Here is a 15730-nt window from a genome sequence, read left to right on the forward strand (position 1 = left end):
CTTATTTCTCCACCGTCTTTGCACAAAAGGTAGGATTTCATACACACCTGTTGGCACCTTTTTTCTTTCTTTTGTGGGTGTTTTTATGTGGGAGGATGCTGATATTCAAACCCAGGGTTTTATGCCTGTTAAGTGCATGCTGTACCACTAAGCTATGCCAATAGTTGCTCCTTTTTTCATTTAAAATAACTCTTTCCCTCTAACCTCTGTCTCTTTCTCTCTCTCATTGCAAATTAATAATGGGAGGAGGCTTGAATAATCCATGTGGTAACAGATTAGATAAGAGATATCAGTATGAACTCCTGTTTAGCTTAGTACAGATACAAATGTTTACATATCAAATATTAATAATCTGAGTGTAGTGGTGAGTGCCTGTAATCCCAGTGTGGAGGAGGCTAAGGTAGGAGGATGGCAAATTCCAGCCCAACCTAGGTGACTGGTATTGAGACCTTGTCTAAACAATAAAAATTTTAAAAGCGCTAGAGGTATAGTTCAGTGGCAGAGCACTTACATAGCATATGCAAGGCCCTGGGTTCAATCCCCAGCACTCCCCCAACACAAATGTGTAGTAGACCTGTGTATATACATAGGTTAATATCCCCACACCTACTTCCTTAGTCTGTAGCTAAGAGGGCCTAAAACCAACAGTTCTCCAATAGCAACAAGCACACCTAATGTCTAGTAATTGGTTTCTAATACCATTCTCCAACAAATAGGGGAAGTTGGCATGAGGTCTGCAGAAATTCTATATAATCTTTACAACTTTTCTGTAAACCCAAAACTATTCTAAAATAGTTTATTTATTTATTTATTTGGTGGACACAACAACTTTATTTTTTTTTTAATGTGATGCTGAGGATCGAACCCAGCACCCTGCGCATGCCAGGTGAGCACGCTACCACTTGAGCCACATCCCCAGCCCCTAAAATAGTTTATTTTAAAAAGCAATGAAAATATATCTCTTAGTGATATTTCTATTAGCATGTAGACAGCTTCCTCATTATTTCTATTTTTTATTTTACTTTTTTGTGGTGTTGGGAATCAAACCCAGAGCCTAACACAGCTGGGCAAGCACTCTACCACCAAGCTACATCTCAGCCCCTCATCATTTTTATAGCCGCATGGTATTCCACTGTATGGAAACCTCATCATTTATTTAGTAGTTTTCACATTATTAAACAATGAATAACAATATATATAGCATCATACATGTCATTGTATCCCTGTGCACATATTTCTATAGGACAAATTCCTGAAAATGGGATTATTGTGAAGAGTATATATATCTGTAATTATAATAAATATTAAATTCTTCATACAGACTACCAATTTGTATGCCCCAGCAAGCTGAGTCTGCCTGTTTCCCCATAACCTCAAAAACACATGAATGATCAAATTTTTCCATATTTCCAATCTGATAAAAGAAAAATGGTGTCTCAGTATAGCTGTAATTTGCTTTGCTCTTATTGTGAGTGAAACTGAGTGCTATTCCCATTTTGCTTTGGCTTGCAGTTTGTTTTCCATGAAGTGTCTCTTTTTGTTCTTTGCCCATTTTCATTGCAGGCTTTTTTTTGGTTTTCCTCCTAAAATTCTAGGAGCTATTCTATTTTAGAAAGATTAGACCTTTGTCTGCCACAGGATTGCAAGTGTTTTCTTTGTCATTGATCTTTCTGCTAGATTTTTAATGCCTGCCACCTGGACTCTGTCCCTTTACTCCAGCAGAGCTGCTCTCCCCAAGCCACCTGTCCCCTCTCAGAGCCACATCACAAAGACCTTCCAGATCCACATCTTCCTGGGGACATTTGACCTCATGGTGACATTTGATTCTAGACTAAAAACTCTCTTTTTGTGTAAATAGCATTTGTCCTGTTCTTCTGATTACATAGAAAATACAGAAAAGCACTCAAAAGAAAACCAGAGCACATTTAATCCCACCTCCCACTTCCTGGGTGTGTGGGCGTCACTGTGTGTATTTATTTACACAATAAATTTCTTAAGCTTGCTCAGGCCCTTTGGAAGTCTACAGCTCCACCTTCCCGCCTGCTGGATTGCTCCCTGGGCTTGTTCTGCCTCCTGAAGCAGGACCAGCCCGCTCACCCCACAGCAGTCTCCCCCTCTCTCCAGGACCCCCTCCCTGACAGACACCAAACTCCAGATCTCATGAGCCTTCAGAATCACCTTGTTGAGAGCCTGAGTTTATCACCCTGCCCCAAAGGATCCTGTTTTCCCGGGTTCTTTAGTGCCACCCATCAGGAGGGCCTTCCAAAGTCCACCCCAGCATTGTTCCTGGCCCAGGCCTCAGGCCTGCTAGGCAGTTCCTGAGGTGGGCCCTCACTGGCCTCCTCTTTTGCTCAGGCTCTTCCTCACCTGGACTCATCTCCTCCATGGCATGGGAGAGAGGTAGCTTACATCCTACCTGACCTCCCCCATCCTCAGGGAACCTGCTCCTTTCCTCCTGGAGACCTCTAAGAGGCCCTCCTCCCTCCCCAGCCACTCCTCCTTCTGGCCCCAGCTTGGTAGCTGACCTTCCTCACAACCCCAGGCCCCTTGCCCTGTTCCTTAAGTGCCTGAAATACTCCCTCTGCCCCCAGATTGGTGGCTCCATATTGCAACTTCCGGTTTCATCCTCTGTTGCCCATACTGACCACACATGGAGAGCAGGACTGTCTTTCCATGGACATATGGACATCGGCACTTCATTGACATTTGTGTTTCAAGAGCCTGCACCCAGTGAATGCTGAGTGCATCTATTGAGGGAAGGTTGGACCTACAAAGCTTTGCATCCAGGTTGTCTCCCTCAGGACTAAGGCTGGAACTGGAACCCACTCCAGTCTAATGTGCAACCCCCTCTACCACGGCTGTCTTCCTGCAACCCTCTTCTGTCAGAACCTCAGTTTACTCTTCTGTCAGAGAAGAGTACTCAGGAAAAGGAAGAGAACTCAGGGGAAAGTTATAAGGACCAAATGCATCATATACTTGTAAATAGTAACTTCATGAAAGAATATGAGGTATTGGGTTTATTATAAAGAGAGTGCTCTTGTTCACTACGTGTTTGCCAAGTGCCTGTTTTCTATAATGGTTACTATCCTAACATTTAACCTGTAGCTGTTTCACAGAAAGGTAAATTAGCTAATGGCATATTTGCCTAAGATTCCACACTGGTGTAGAGGAGCTGGGATTTGAACCTGCACAGCTTAGCTCTGTTAGGTAATAGCTAGCAATGAGCAGTGAAATGCAGTCAAGGTCACAATTGTTCTTTATATTACTTTAGAGTTCTTCTTTAAACTACTTCCTAAGTAGACAAGAAAGCAAAGTGTGGTAGTTAATTTGTAGACAGAAGCAAAGGAGCTGATGGGAGGACACATGAAGAGAAAAGGATTAATGGGACTAACTCTTGACAGGGTCCACTGAGGTTGGTGTGAAGCTAGGAATTATGGCTAAAGGTGTCTCCATTGTCTGGGAAGGAAGATTCCTTTAGTAGCACAGGGCACTAAGGTAACTTCTGACCACCTATTGATCCCAGTGCCCACATTAACATGGGATTGATTGTTGATGAAGCCCCCCTAAATGGGATGGCCACCATGACCATTCCAGAGACGACCAACTAAGGTCAACAACTTCACCATTCAAGGTGAAGGAGGGGTTGAACACCTGATTGGCAGAGAGTACAAAAGGTGGTCCTCAGTTCTCCTGGGAAACACCAAACAGTAATAAAATTTAGGGACAACATTGTCTCCTTTGTCGTTCTCTGCTGGGAGATGGCCCACTGTCTCTCTTGAGAGTGCTTTTTTCTTAAGCCTCACTTTTCTTTTACTTTATGTTCACCTCACTTTCATTTTTTTTTTTAAAGAGAGAGTGAGAGAGGGGGACAGAGAGAGAGAGAGTTTTAATATTTATTTATTTTTTCTTAGTTTTCGGCGGACACAACATCTTTGTTGGTATGTGGTGCTGAGGATCGAACCCGGGCCGCACGCATGCCAGGCGAGCGCGCTACCGCTTGAGCCACATCCCCAGCCCTCACTTTCATTTCTAATAAAGTTCTCTTGCATGGCTTTTGGTGTCTGGCTTTAAATTTTCTTTCATCGGAACACAAGATCCGAGGTTTGGAGTTTCAGCCCCCTGCTTTCCTGTGACACTTCTACACTCTGTTTGCTTAACCACCACCTTGGACTGTCCTTAAATAAAGCTCTTAGTATTATTTGGTCACAAAGCTTCCCTCTCTAAAAAAAAAAAAAAAAAAAAAAAAAAGAAAGAAGAAAAAACAAAGCTTCCCTCTCTAATATAAACTGACACAGCTGGGTGTGGTGGCACACACCTCTCCAGTTACTCAGGAGGCAGAGGTAGGAGGATCCCAAGTTAGCAAGACCCTAAAAAATATATATAAGAATAAAAAGGGCTGGGGATGTGGCTCGGTGGTTAAGAGCTCCTGGGTTCAATTCCTGATACCAAAACAAACAAACAAACAAACAAAAAAACCTGGCACACAACCAACTCCCCCAGCATGGTTACATAAAAATGGTAATGTACCACAAATTTAATTTCAAGAATGGAGAAAAGTTCAAAATGTAGCTATATGCCCATATTTTCTGTTCTTCATTATTCATATTATTAGATTCAAATCAAACAAATACTCATCAGTTGAACTAAAAACAGAAGTTCAGCCGGGCGCGGGGGCCCATGCCTGTAATTCCAGTGGCTCAGGACGCTGAGGCAGGAAGAGCACGAGTTCAAAGCCAAACTCAGCAAAAGTGAGGCAACCCAGTGAGACCCTGTCTCTAAATAAAATACAAAAGTCGGCTGGGGATGTGGCTTAGTAGTCAAGTGCCCCTGAGTTCAATCCCCCCCCAAAAAAAAACCCCACAGAAGTTGTCATGATTGTCATGCACTTACCATCAATGGTTTGAAAAAATGCACATTCCCCAAGCCACCATTCCAGGTCTTTATCAGTTTTAGGATGAGATTTTACTCTTTGTCCTCAGATTCTCAGATTTTTTTTTTTCCTCAGTACTGAGGATTGAACCTAGGGCCTCATGCATTCTAGACAAGCACCCTACACTGAGCTACATCCCTGGTCCTTTTTAAAAATTCAATTTATTTTAAGACCGGGTCTCACTAAGTTACCCAGATAGCCTCAAACTTTCAGCCTCCGCCTCCCGAGTAGCTGAGATTACAGGGTGCACCACCTCATCCAGCTTATATTTTCAGACTTTTGTCACCAAGAGAGACATGAGGTGAGGTGGGAAGAGACCAGACTGAGTAGGGGCCTCCATCAAACTCACAAAGGGCAAGAGAAGAGAAATGAGGAGAGGTTGAGTGGGTACCATGGTTATTCTGGGCCATGGTTTGGGGAGAAGTCTGTGCTCTCCTGGATCGCCAGTTTCCCCTCCTGGTTCGTCCTGTTCCCACTCTCTGAAGCTGCCCATCTCTGGTAGGCTCTCACATTTCTGTGAGAGAAAACAAAAAACTCCTGCTTTTGGAGGCCAGAGGAGAGAGGGGGGAAAGAAAGGGACTGGCTCTGGACACCCAAGATGAGACTGAGGAGGAAGGAGGATGCTCAGGAACAGCTGAAGTCAGACAGCCTTTCACCCAGCACCACCCCTCCTACCTGCTGGGCCTCACTGCCTTTCTGCAGCCGGGGATGGGGGAGCTGGGAAGGAAAGGGAGGGAGAAAGCAGAAGATAAACTTGCATTTCCAGGTTGGTCAGAGATTGCCAAATTGCCCTCTAAAGGATTGTGCCATTTAGCTCTCCCTCCAGTACTCCATGAGGTTCCGCCTCCCAGGGTGCAAAGTGATAGTTGCTCTGGGTAAATGTGCATTTCCCCATTGACCGATGTGGGTGAACAGCTTTTCATGATGATGGATCTCTCCTGGTTCCTTTTCAGGCCTCCTCTGATCTTTTGTTCATAGGATTCATTTTTGTTTTCATTTTTTTGCTTTTTTTTAAGAGAATTTTTTTTATTATTGTTTAGTTGTCAATGGACTTTTATTTTGTTTATTTATATGCGTTGCTGAGAATCAAACCCAGTGCCTCACACATGCCAGGCAAGTGCTCTACCACTGAGCCACAGCCACAGCACCTTGTTCTTTGTTTTTTCTTATTGATTTATAAAAGATTTTCGCTTATATTGATACTATTTTTTTTTCTTTTTCTGTACCTCCTAAGCCGCTAGGATTATAGGCATGTGCCCCAGCAATACTAAATCTTTTTCAGTTATGTGGATTGCACATTTCTCTTCCCAGCCTGTGGAAGGTTGTCATTTCACTTTGTAGTGTCTTTTTTGTTGTTGTTGTTTTTTCCCCCATGTTGGGGATTGTATATGTCTTTTTTAGCAATTGAAAGTTGCTGATTTACTATTGAAACAGGTGATGCATATACATGGGTGTTCATTAGACTATTCTAATAGCTTTGACAATTACTATAACAGCTGGACATAGTGGCACACACCTGTAACCCCAGGGGCTTGGGAAGCTGAGGCAGGAGGATCAAAAGTTCAAAACCAGCTTCAGCAATTCAGCAAGGCCCTAAGCAACTCAGTGAGACCCTGTCTCTAAATAAAATACAAAAAGGGCTGGGGATGTGGCTCAGTGGTTAAGTGCCCCTGAGTTCAATCCCTGGTACCAAAAAATACAAATAAAAAATTACTATATCAAAAAATTTGTAAAAATCTATAAAACAAACAATTCTGTGCTCTTCCGAATTCCTAAAGCTCAGTTCCTATTTTCTGTAGTTTTACTTGTTATATTAAAGTCTCTAATGCCACCAGAAGTTTTGGAGTTGATGTGCCAGAGGGTCAAACCTCATCATCCCCTACCCCCGTGTACGGCCGGCAGTCTTTGCCCCACATCTGGCCATGCATGTCCCTTCTTCACAGACTGGCAAGTCCCCCTCTGCCTCACCTTCTTAGGTCTTTTTTTGATCCTTCTATTCCTTAACCCCTGTGCCTATTCTTGCCACCTTCCACACAGTTTTATTTCCCATATTACAATTTGTCCAAATTGGCATCCTCAGGCCAGGTCCCTCTTTTTCTTCTTCAGTATTGACCTGGCTATTTTTTTTAAGTTGTAGATAGACACAATACCTTTGTTATTTGTTTGTTTGTATATTTATTTAGTGCTGAGGATCGAACCCAGTGCCTCACATGTGCTATGCAAGCTCTCTACCACTAAGCCATAACCCCAGCCCAACCTGGCTATTCTTTTTTTTTTTTTGATGGACCTTTATTTTATTCATTTATTTATATGTGGTGCTGAGAATTGAACCTAGTGCCTCACACATGCAAAACAAGCACTCTACTACTGAGCCAACCTAACTATTCTTGACCTTGACTTCTTCCATATAAATTTTATGAAGGCTGGGGATGTGGCTCAGTGGCAGAGCGCTTGCCTAGCATGTGTGAGGCTCTGGGTTCGATTCTCAGCACCACATATCAATAAATAAAAAATAAAGCTCCATTGACAATTTAAAAATATTAATTAATTAATTAATTAATTAATTAATTTTATGATCGCCTTACCCAAATCCAGAAAGAAAAGAAAACAAAACACTGTTAGGTCCTTGATTGGAATCACATTGAATTCTAGATAACTTGGGGGAAAACAAACATTTAAAAAAAATTTTATAGTAGTAGATGGACAGAATGTCTTTATATAATTTGTTTATTTTTATGTGGTGCTGAGGATCAAACCCAGTGCCATGCTTGGCAAACGCTCTGCCACTGAGCTACAGCCCCAGCCCAAAAACAAACATCTTTACTTCATTTATCACATGAATCTCTCATGACCATCATCCTGGCACATCCACCCGTGTATTTAAGTCTTCTCTTTTGGTCCCTCTATAAAAATGTGTTTGCTTTCTCCAGCGTCTTGCTCAATCTTTGTTAGATTTTTTCCTCCTGGGGCCTGTGGTTTTTGTTGCTCTCCTTCCCCACACGGAATTTCAAGGCGTGTCCTTCCTTACCTCCTCCTCTACCCCTCACCACCCTCTCTCCCACTGTCCTGGGAGCAGCTGTCCTGCCCCAACAGCTGACTGTCCCCTGTGAGGCATTGCCAGAGGGTGTAGGGTTCACACCTCACCCTTGAGTCCTGCCAGCTGCATCTGGGGAGGGGAGTGACAACTGTTTGAGTGGGGACAATGGGCTGCATTCTATACAGGCTCCCCTCCAGGGCTACCTCCCTTCCCCTGGTCAGGGCAACTGTTCCTATGAATAAGGAAGGGCCCCATCTGCCAGCTCTAGTAAACCCTTCGGGCAACATCCGCTTTCCTGACTCCTTTTACTCATGTCTTATGAGCATGTCTAGTTTGGGTCCTGCTGCCTGATCATCTGCTTGTGAGTCTGTCGCTGCCTGGAATTAACTGGTGAGCATCATTGGAGGAAAGTCTGATCTCTCAGTTGTTGCACTCAGACCTCAGAGGGTTACCATAGACTCACTTGGGTAGATGGTTTCAGATTGTCTGAAGCACAAAGGTATTGTGCTAAGCCACAGGGACAAGCTACCAGTTCCTGAGTGAGTATTCTGCCCTTGTGTCTGCCCACACTGCCTATACCAGGCAGCTCAGTTTCCTGCACAAAGCTTTCCACATCTACTGCTTAGCAACAGCTCTCTTGGCTCTCCGGGGCCTGATGAGGCCTCCCTGGGAGAAATGAGACCTCCCTGGCTCCTTGCAGAGCTCCTTATTTGGGGTTCAGCACCATCCTCAACCTCCCACAGACAAGAAGGACTCCAGGTCAGGGCTGAGTTCCAGAGAAGCTCCAGGCCAGTGTTGAACCCGAGCCAAGGTCTCACAGGTCTCTATCAACCCTTCAAACATTAACTGAGCCCCAACCTCTGGTCCATGTGGCTGCTCCTGAAGCAGCTCATTCATCTGGCCTCAGACATAGGGGTGTACTGGGAGGTCACAACTGGAAAGATGGATGGAAATTCATGTTTCCTGGATACCTTCTAGAGACCAAACTCTGAGTCTTGTGTTCTTCCCACTTCTTAATCTCATGGAAGGTAGGTATTATAATTCCTACTTTAGGGAGGAGGACCACCATATAGACAGTTCCAGAAAGCCACACCTATCTCTAGCTGTGCAATGTACAGCCTATCAGGCATTCGGGGAAGCCCTAGAGAGGGTCCCAGAGCCAGCACGTGAATCCAGGGCTAAGGGACCAACACAGAAACACATGCAACCAGCTTTGCAGGTTGGTACTCATATATATATATAAGCTGGTCTTGGCAGAGGCATGTTATAGAGTGCTCTGGAACCCCTGGGTAGGGGCACGCAGACAGGAGTGAGATGAGCAGAAACCCCAGTGCTCCTGGTTCCAGCAAGAAGCCATTAGGTCTATCACCCCATCCCCACTTTTACCCGTGAGCTGTCACCTTGCTGACTCTTGGGGCATTAGGCTTTTTTGTCACTGCCACAGTACCTCCACAGGCCTGGCATGCAGTAGGTACTCAATGCTTATTGTCAATATGAATGGCCCATGTAACTGATGCTTGCATATAAGGGTGGTAGGAGTCTCCAGAATGCTTCTGAATGGCCCTGAGGACCTGAAGAATGGACCAGGGAAGTGGATTTCAGGGTCACTTAGTGTGTCTAGCTCTAAGACCTCAACTTCACAGGTTGAAACCCAGACACTTTTTTTTATTTTTTATTTTTTTGGTACTGGTGTTATGTTCGAATTCGGGACCCCCAAAAGACCACCAGAGACCCAAGATTGATGTAAGCAGCAAAGAGGTGTTTATTGCGAGCTAGCTCGGTCCTCCGTGTGCACACACAGCAACTGGTGACGCTGAGAGGCCCCGGGTTTGCAGCAGTTTTATACATTCTTTGGAGAAGGCAGGGACTTCACATACATCATAGCATCTCTTAGCAAATCATCACACACTGCGGGAAAATCATATAACAACTCTAAAACATGATTAGCACATTCACTGGCGGGAACAAGTTGGGTAGGGGTGATTGGTACTACAAGAGGGGGATTCATTTGAACTGATTGGTTTAAGCCAAGAGGGGGTGTTCGTGCTGAACTACATGGTTTCCCAACACCATAAACTACTGGGAGGGTCATCTGGCATCCCAGGTATTTCCCTGTCTCATGCTGATTGGTGGCTGCTAGGGGGTTACTATGGATCCCCACCTAGCCTGACTGAGTCAGGGACACCGAGTGCAGCAGATCTCTCCTGTTATTTGTAGATAAACAACTTAGCAGGGTGGGAATGTGCCTAGGAGTGATCTGTGGATCTTTCCAAGAACAAAGGTGACGTCCCTTCCTTGAACAGGCTTTGCTCTGAGGCAGAGGCTGGTTTTTCACTGGGAATGGAACCCAGGAGTGCCCTATCTCTGAGCTGTATTCCAAGTCCTTTCTATTTTAGTTTAAGACAAGGTCTTGCTGCATTTCCCAGACTGGCCTCGAACTCGTGATCTTCCTGCTTCAGCCTCCCAAGTTGCTGGGGTTGCAGGCGTGTGTCACTGTGCCCAGCTCCCGTTTTTATTTTTAATTGACCTTGAGGAAACAGAAGGTCTGGTCAATTTCCTCAAGGTTGTCTACCCACCCCCAGCAGAACATGGAAGACAGAGGTTAGGGAAGTTCAGGCCCATTGCACAAGGCTGAACCAGGAACTAGAAGAAACTGCTCCCTGGCAGCTTTGAAGACAGCCAGGATGGTTATCTTTCCAGGAAATTCTCAGTACAGCCCTTGGTTCTCTGTCTTAGGAGAACTGTTTGGGGCAGGCCAAGAGGATTCGGGTGGGGTTAATCCAGGTAAGAATGGGAAGGAGATGGACACAGGAGGGGGCTGGGGGAGGCGGAGAGAAGCTAAACCTAGACCCATTCCTTGAACCCAGCCACTGCCCCCACCCCTCTACTAATCCCTGCTGCAGTTCCTCCTTGTTACCAGAGACAATAGCCTATTTCCTTTACCTGATTTGCCTGCTCAGGCCCCTGGAATCCCTCATTAGTTACAAGAGGCAGTGTCATAGGGCAGGATAGTTGGCTCAGGCCCAGGATCCAGAGATCCCAGTCATGAAAACTGAGCCTGGACCAGGAGATGTGGCGCACGCCTGTAATCAGGAGGCTGAGGCAGGAGGAGCACTGAGTTCAAAGCCAGCCTCAGCAAAAGGGAGGCACTAAGCAATTCAGTGAGACCCTGTCTCTAAATAAAATAGAAAATAAGAGAAAAACTGAGGCTGGGAAGCTAGTGGAACTTAGCCAAAGTCACAGTAATCACAGATCTGAGCCAGTGTTTGATGGGGCCTCCTGGGTTCCTCGGAGGGAACCATTAGGCCTGCCTTTCTTCCTCTTTGCTCTGTGTGTTCTTCCTGTTCCCCAAGGGCTCTCTCTAGCTATTTGTGTAACACAAGGCTCCCACACATCCTGGGAAGGTGTTTGGATTGATGGAGCCCTAGGGGCACAGGCTCTGGGGCAAACAGGTCCAGTGTTGGATCCTCAAGCAGAATTTCATTTCTTTATTCTTACAATAAATGTTAACTGCCAAGCAATGGAGATCCAGCAGCAGACAAGAATCTACTATACTGGAACTCACATTCTGGTGCGGGAGGCAGATAATGAACAAGATAAGAAAGCTAAGCATCTAACATGACAGACAGTGATTTGCTGTGGAGACGGAGAAAGATGAGGGGAGATGGGGACAGAAGGAGGGGGTGGAGTGTATATTTAAATAGGATGGTTGGGTAACACTTAGGCAAAGACTTGAAGGGGATGAGAGAAGGAGCCCTGTACCTGGATAAAGAGGCTCTGTGGTGCACCCCTGTAATCCCAGCGGCTCAGGAGTCTGAGGTAAGAGGATCATCAGAATCAGCAATTTAGTGAGGTGCTAAGCAACTCAGTGAGAACAGTCTCTGAATAAAATGCCAAAAAAGGGCTGGGGATGAGGCTCAGTGGTTAAGCACTCCTGAGTTCAATCCCCAGGAACCAAAAGAAAAAGAAAAAAAGCCTTGAAGGCAGAAACAATGGTAGCCCCTGTTGTTGGGGCTCAGTATACACCCCCAAAATATGACTGTAAGAGACCACCCTGTGTATATGACTCTTTGGCATATTGATTATTTCAAAAAACTGCAGACTACAAGACTGTCTTTGAAACCTGGCCCTTGTATAAAGAAAATTTATATCTATTTATATCAGTAAAGGGGTGTGGACCAGGGAGAGAGCTGCTCTTGACAACTTCTACCCTTGCCCCTAGAGGATTCTATGGACACAACAAGGAAACCTCTATTCATCACCCATTACCTCCTCTTCTCCTCCCATAATTTATTTTTATTTTTTATTTTTAGTTGTATCTGGACCCAATGTCTTTATTTATTTTTATGTGGTGCTGCGGAATGAATCCAGTGCTTCACACATGCTAGGCAAGCTCTCTACCACTGAGCTACAACTCCAGCCCACCCACCCACCCATAATTTATCTCCATCACACCCCAGAAGTTCCAAGCCTTGGTTCTTCTGAAGCTCTGGATGGTATAGAAGTCTCCATCATCTGATTGCTTCATAGGATCTTATTATTTTTTATTTTTTGGAGGTGGAGATTGAACCCAGGGCCTTGTGCATGCAGAGGCAAGCACTCTACCAACTGAGCTATATCCCCAGGCCTCTTAATATTTTTTTTTTAGTTGTTGTTAGACCTTTATTTTATTTATGTATTTATATGTGGTGCTGAGAATCGAAGCCAGTGCCTCACACATGCCAGGCAAGTGTGCTACCACTGATCCCCAGCCCCAGCCCCAGCCCCAGAGTCTGATATTTTTATGGGACTCTAAGCAGACATACATGATTACAATATTTTGTCTCCTATGACAATAAGCCTTATGTCAATTTAATTTGCAGACCGACCAAAGAAACTAGAAGTACAGAAGGAAGTAGTGGTTATCCTCCTCTACATTTTGGTGACCACAAAGAGACCTTACTGATGGACCTGGCCACTCCAGAACTGAAGCAGAAGCAGAATGCTGGGACCCCTGACAGAAAGCCAGCTGAAGACAAGATTCTTACCACATAAGGTTCCTCCATCTTTGTCTGCAAAGTGAGAGTGCTAAGAGTCTCCTTGTCTTTTCTCCTTTCTAAATTTAGAAAACATTTGTGTTATAACTAGTCCTTGTATAGAGGCTTTGGGGTGTGTGTGTGTGTGTGTGTGGTGCTGGCGATACAACCCAGGGCTTCCAGCATGGTAGGCAAGCACTCTACCACTAAACCACACCCCCAGCCCTTTGTGCTTGTTTGTTTGTTTATTTTTTGTTGCTGGTTTTAAACCCATGGGCTCTTAATTATTGAGCCTCATCCCCAGCCCTTTTTTGTATTTTATTTAGAGACAAGGTCTCACCAAGTTGCTTAGTTGCTGAGGCTGGCTTTGAACTCTTGATCCTTTTGCCTTAGCCTTACAAACCCCTGGTATTACAGGCATGTGCCACCATGTCCTGTCCTGGGTGGGTTTTTTTTTTTTTTTTTTTTTTGTTGTTTATATATATACTATTGTTTTCTGATTCTTTCCCTCTAAAGAAGACCAGTATTTTCTTTTGTCTCCATCTTTTGCACCCTTTATCATAAGAAGAATGACATCATAGATTAAGATTCTCTTTTTGTTTTATATCCTGAGAATTTGGCTTTGTAACCATTGAGGATGCTCTCTCTGGATTTCACTGGTTGGGGGTACCAATATTAACTCACTTCAGGCAGTTAGTCTAATAAGTTGGGAGACTGATCATAAAGTGACAAGTAGCCTTCTCTTTATCTGACCATACCAGCTCTCAGGAGAGTTTATCGTAATAAGAGGTCCCCCCAGTCCCTAAGTGGCAAATATCATCTCAAACTTCATTGCTTAGTTACTGCTAAAAAAGACTCATCCAAGTAGCTCTTGCCCAGTGTCACAGATTAGCAGGTTTGTGACTGGACACTCTGTTGAAGACTGGGGATGCCATTTCACAAATATTATTCTTTTTTTTTTAAATTTTTTTTTTAATATTTATTCCTTAGTTTTCAGCGGACACAACATCTTTGTTGGTATGTGGTGCTGAGAATCGAACCCGGGCCACGCGCATGCCAGGCGAGCGCGCTATCGCTTGAGCCACATCCCCAGCCAACAAATATTATTCTTAATTCTTAATTGATGGCCATGAAAATCTTTTTTTTTTTTTCTTAGTCTGTCTCTGGGAGTGAATTTTTTCATATCATGAGGGCTTCAACTTCAGGAGCACCAATTACCTCCATAGTAAAGATTTATTGTAAGCCTAGAAAGTTATCTCCAGGTCTTTGCATGAAAAGGTTTACTGGTTTGTATTGTTCCTTGAATAAATAAATGGGTCACATTTGGAAAAAAAATATTGGAGGCTGGGGATATAGCTCAGTTGGTAAAGTGCTTGCCTCACATGTACAAGGCCCTGGGTTCAATCCCCAGCACCACACACACACACACAAAAATTGAAATTCTCATGCTAAGCAACTGGCTTACTGGTACCATGAGACGATCAAATCAACAGAAGACACAAAATAATGCAAAGGCGAGCCTTACAGATTCCCTTAACAAGATTTAAAAAACAAAACAAAAAAAACCCCCACAGAAATCAAAGTTAGAACAAAAGTTGAAATCCAAATCCACCATAAATCCCTCTTCACCATTCTCTTATCTTTACCCTTGACTCCCTATCCCTGGATGGCCAGAAAATTTTTTGGCTCACTCTCCTCCTCAAAACCTGGTGCCATCTTTTCAGATGGGAAAATTTCCATTTGAATGGAATGAGCTGAGCTCCAATTTCCTCAGCTCCACCAAGAAAGCTGCTTAAATCACCAGCTGCCTGTTTTAAACTTCCAAACTGTTTTCCTAAAGGATTAGAGTGCTTGCCCAGTGGCATCATCCCCAGGCCTAAGACACGTCTCAGTTAAATTGGCAGAAGCAACTAAAGGTTGAGCAGCAAGGCACACTGTGCTGTCCCTTAAAACTCCTGCTTCCAGGACTCTTTAAGTCTCTTCTGCTTTTTAATAAATCCACAACACTTTGCTACTCATTGGTAGACACCTGTGAACAGGCTCTGTGAACCCCTTCCTATACCCATTCCAGCCTTTAGTCACTTGAACTTTAAGAGACTCAGGGATTCCCCCCAAAATGATGTCTGATAATAGGCAAATGTGCCCCCAAATTTCCTCTTCTTTTTTTTTTTTTTTTTTTTTTTTTTTTTTTTTTTTTTTTTTTTTTTTTTAGGGCCAGGGATTGAACCCAGGACCTTGTGCTTGCTAGGCAAGCACTCTACCAACTGAGCTATATCCCCAGCCCTTCTTCTTCTGTATCTTTGAGATAGAAAATTTCTGTTTTATCTTAGAATCATCCCTTATGACAAGCAGACTTTAGGGGGATGTGAAGACAGTTGGGGCCGGGGCAGGACAAAGATATTTATGAGAAGTAGTTTGAATTGTGACTCTTGGACTTAGTATACCCATTTTTTTTTTCTTTTTCTTTTTTTTTTTTTTTTTGAGAGTGAGGGGGGGAGAGAGAGAGAGAGAGAGACAGAGAGACAGAGAGACAGAGAGAGAGAGAGAGAGAATTTTTAATATTTTATTTTTTAGTTCTCGGCGGACACAACATCTTTGTTGGTATGTGGTGCTGAGGATCGAACCTGGGCCGCACGCATGCCAGGCGAGCGCGCTACCACTTGAGCCACATCCCTAGCCCCTAGTATACCCATTTGATCTTTACCCTTCCATGGGAAAGATAACGTTTTATCTTATTATTATTATTTT

At 44.1% G+C, this 15730-nt stretch overlaps 1 long non-coding RNA gene across 1 annotated transcript in view; it reads right to left on the reverse strand.

The window, feature by feature from the left end:
• The window catches only part of LOC308649065, a 31580-nt gene that overhangs the window by 1397 nt on the left and 14453 nt on the right, over window positions 1-15730 (reverse strand). The gene's annotated exons all lie outside the window — the stretch shown is intronic.

The sequence above is a fragment of the Spermophilus citellus genome (assembly GCF_964194105.1).
Source record: "Spermophilus citellus genome assembly, chromosome: 5".
Taxonomy (NCBI): Eukaryota; Metazoa; Chordata; class Mammalia; order Rodentia; family Sciuridae; genus Spermophilus; species Spermophilus citellus.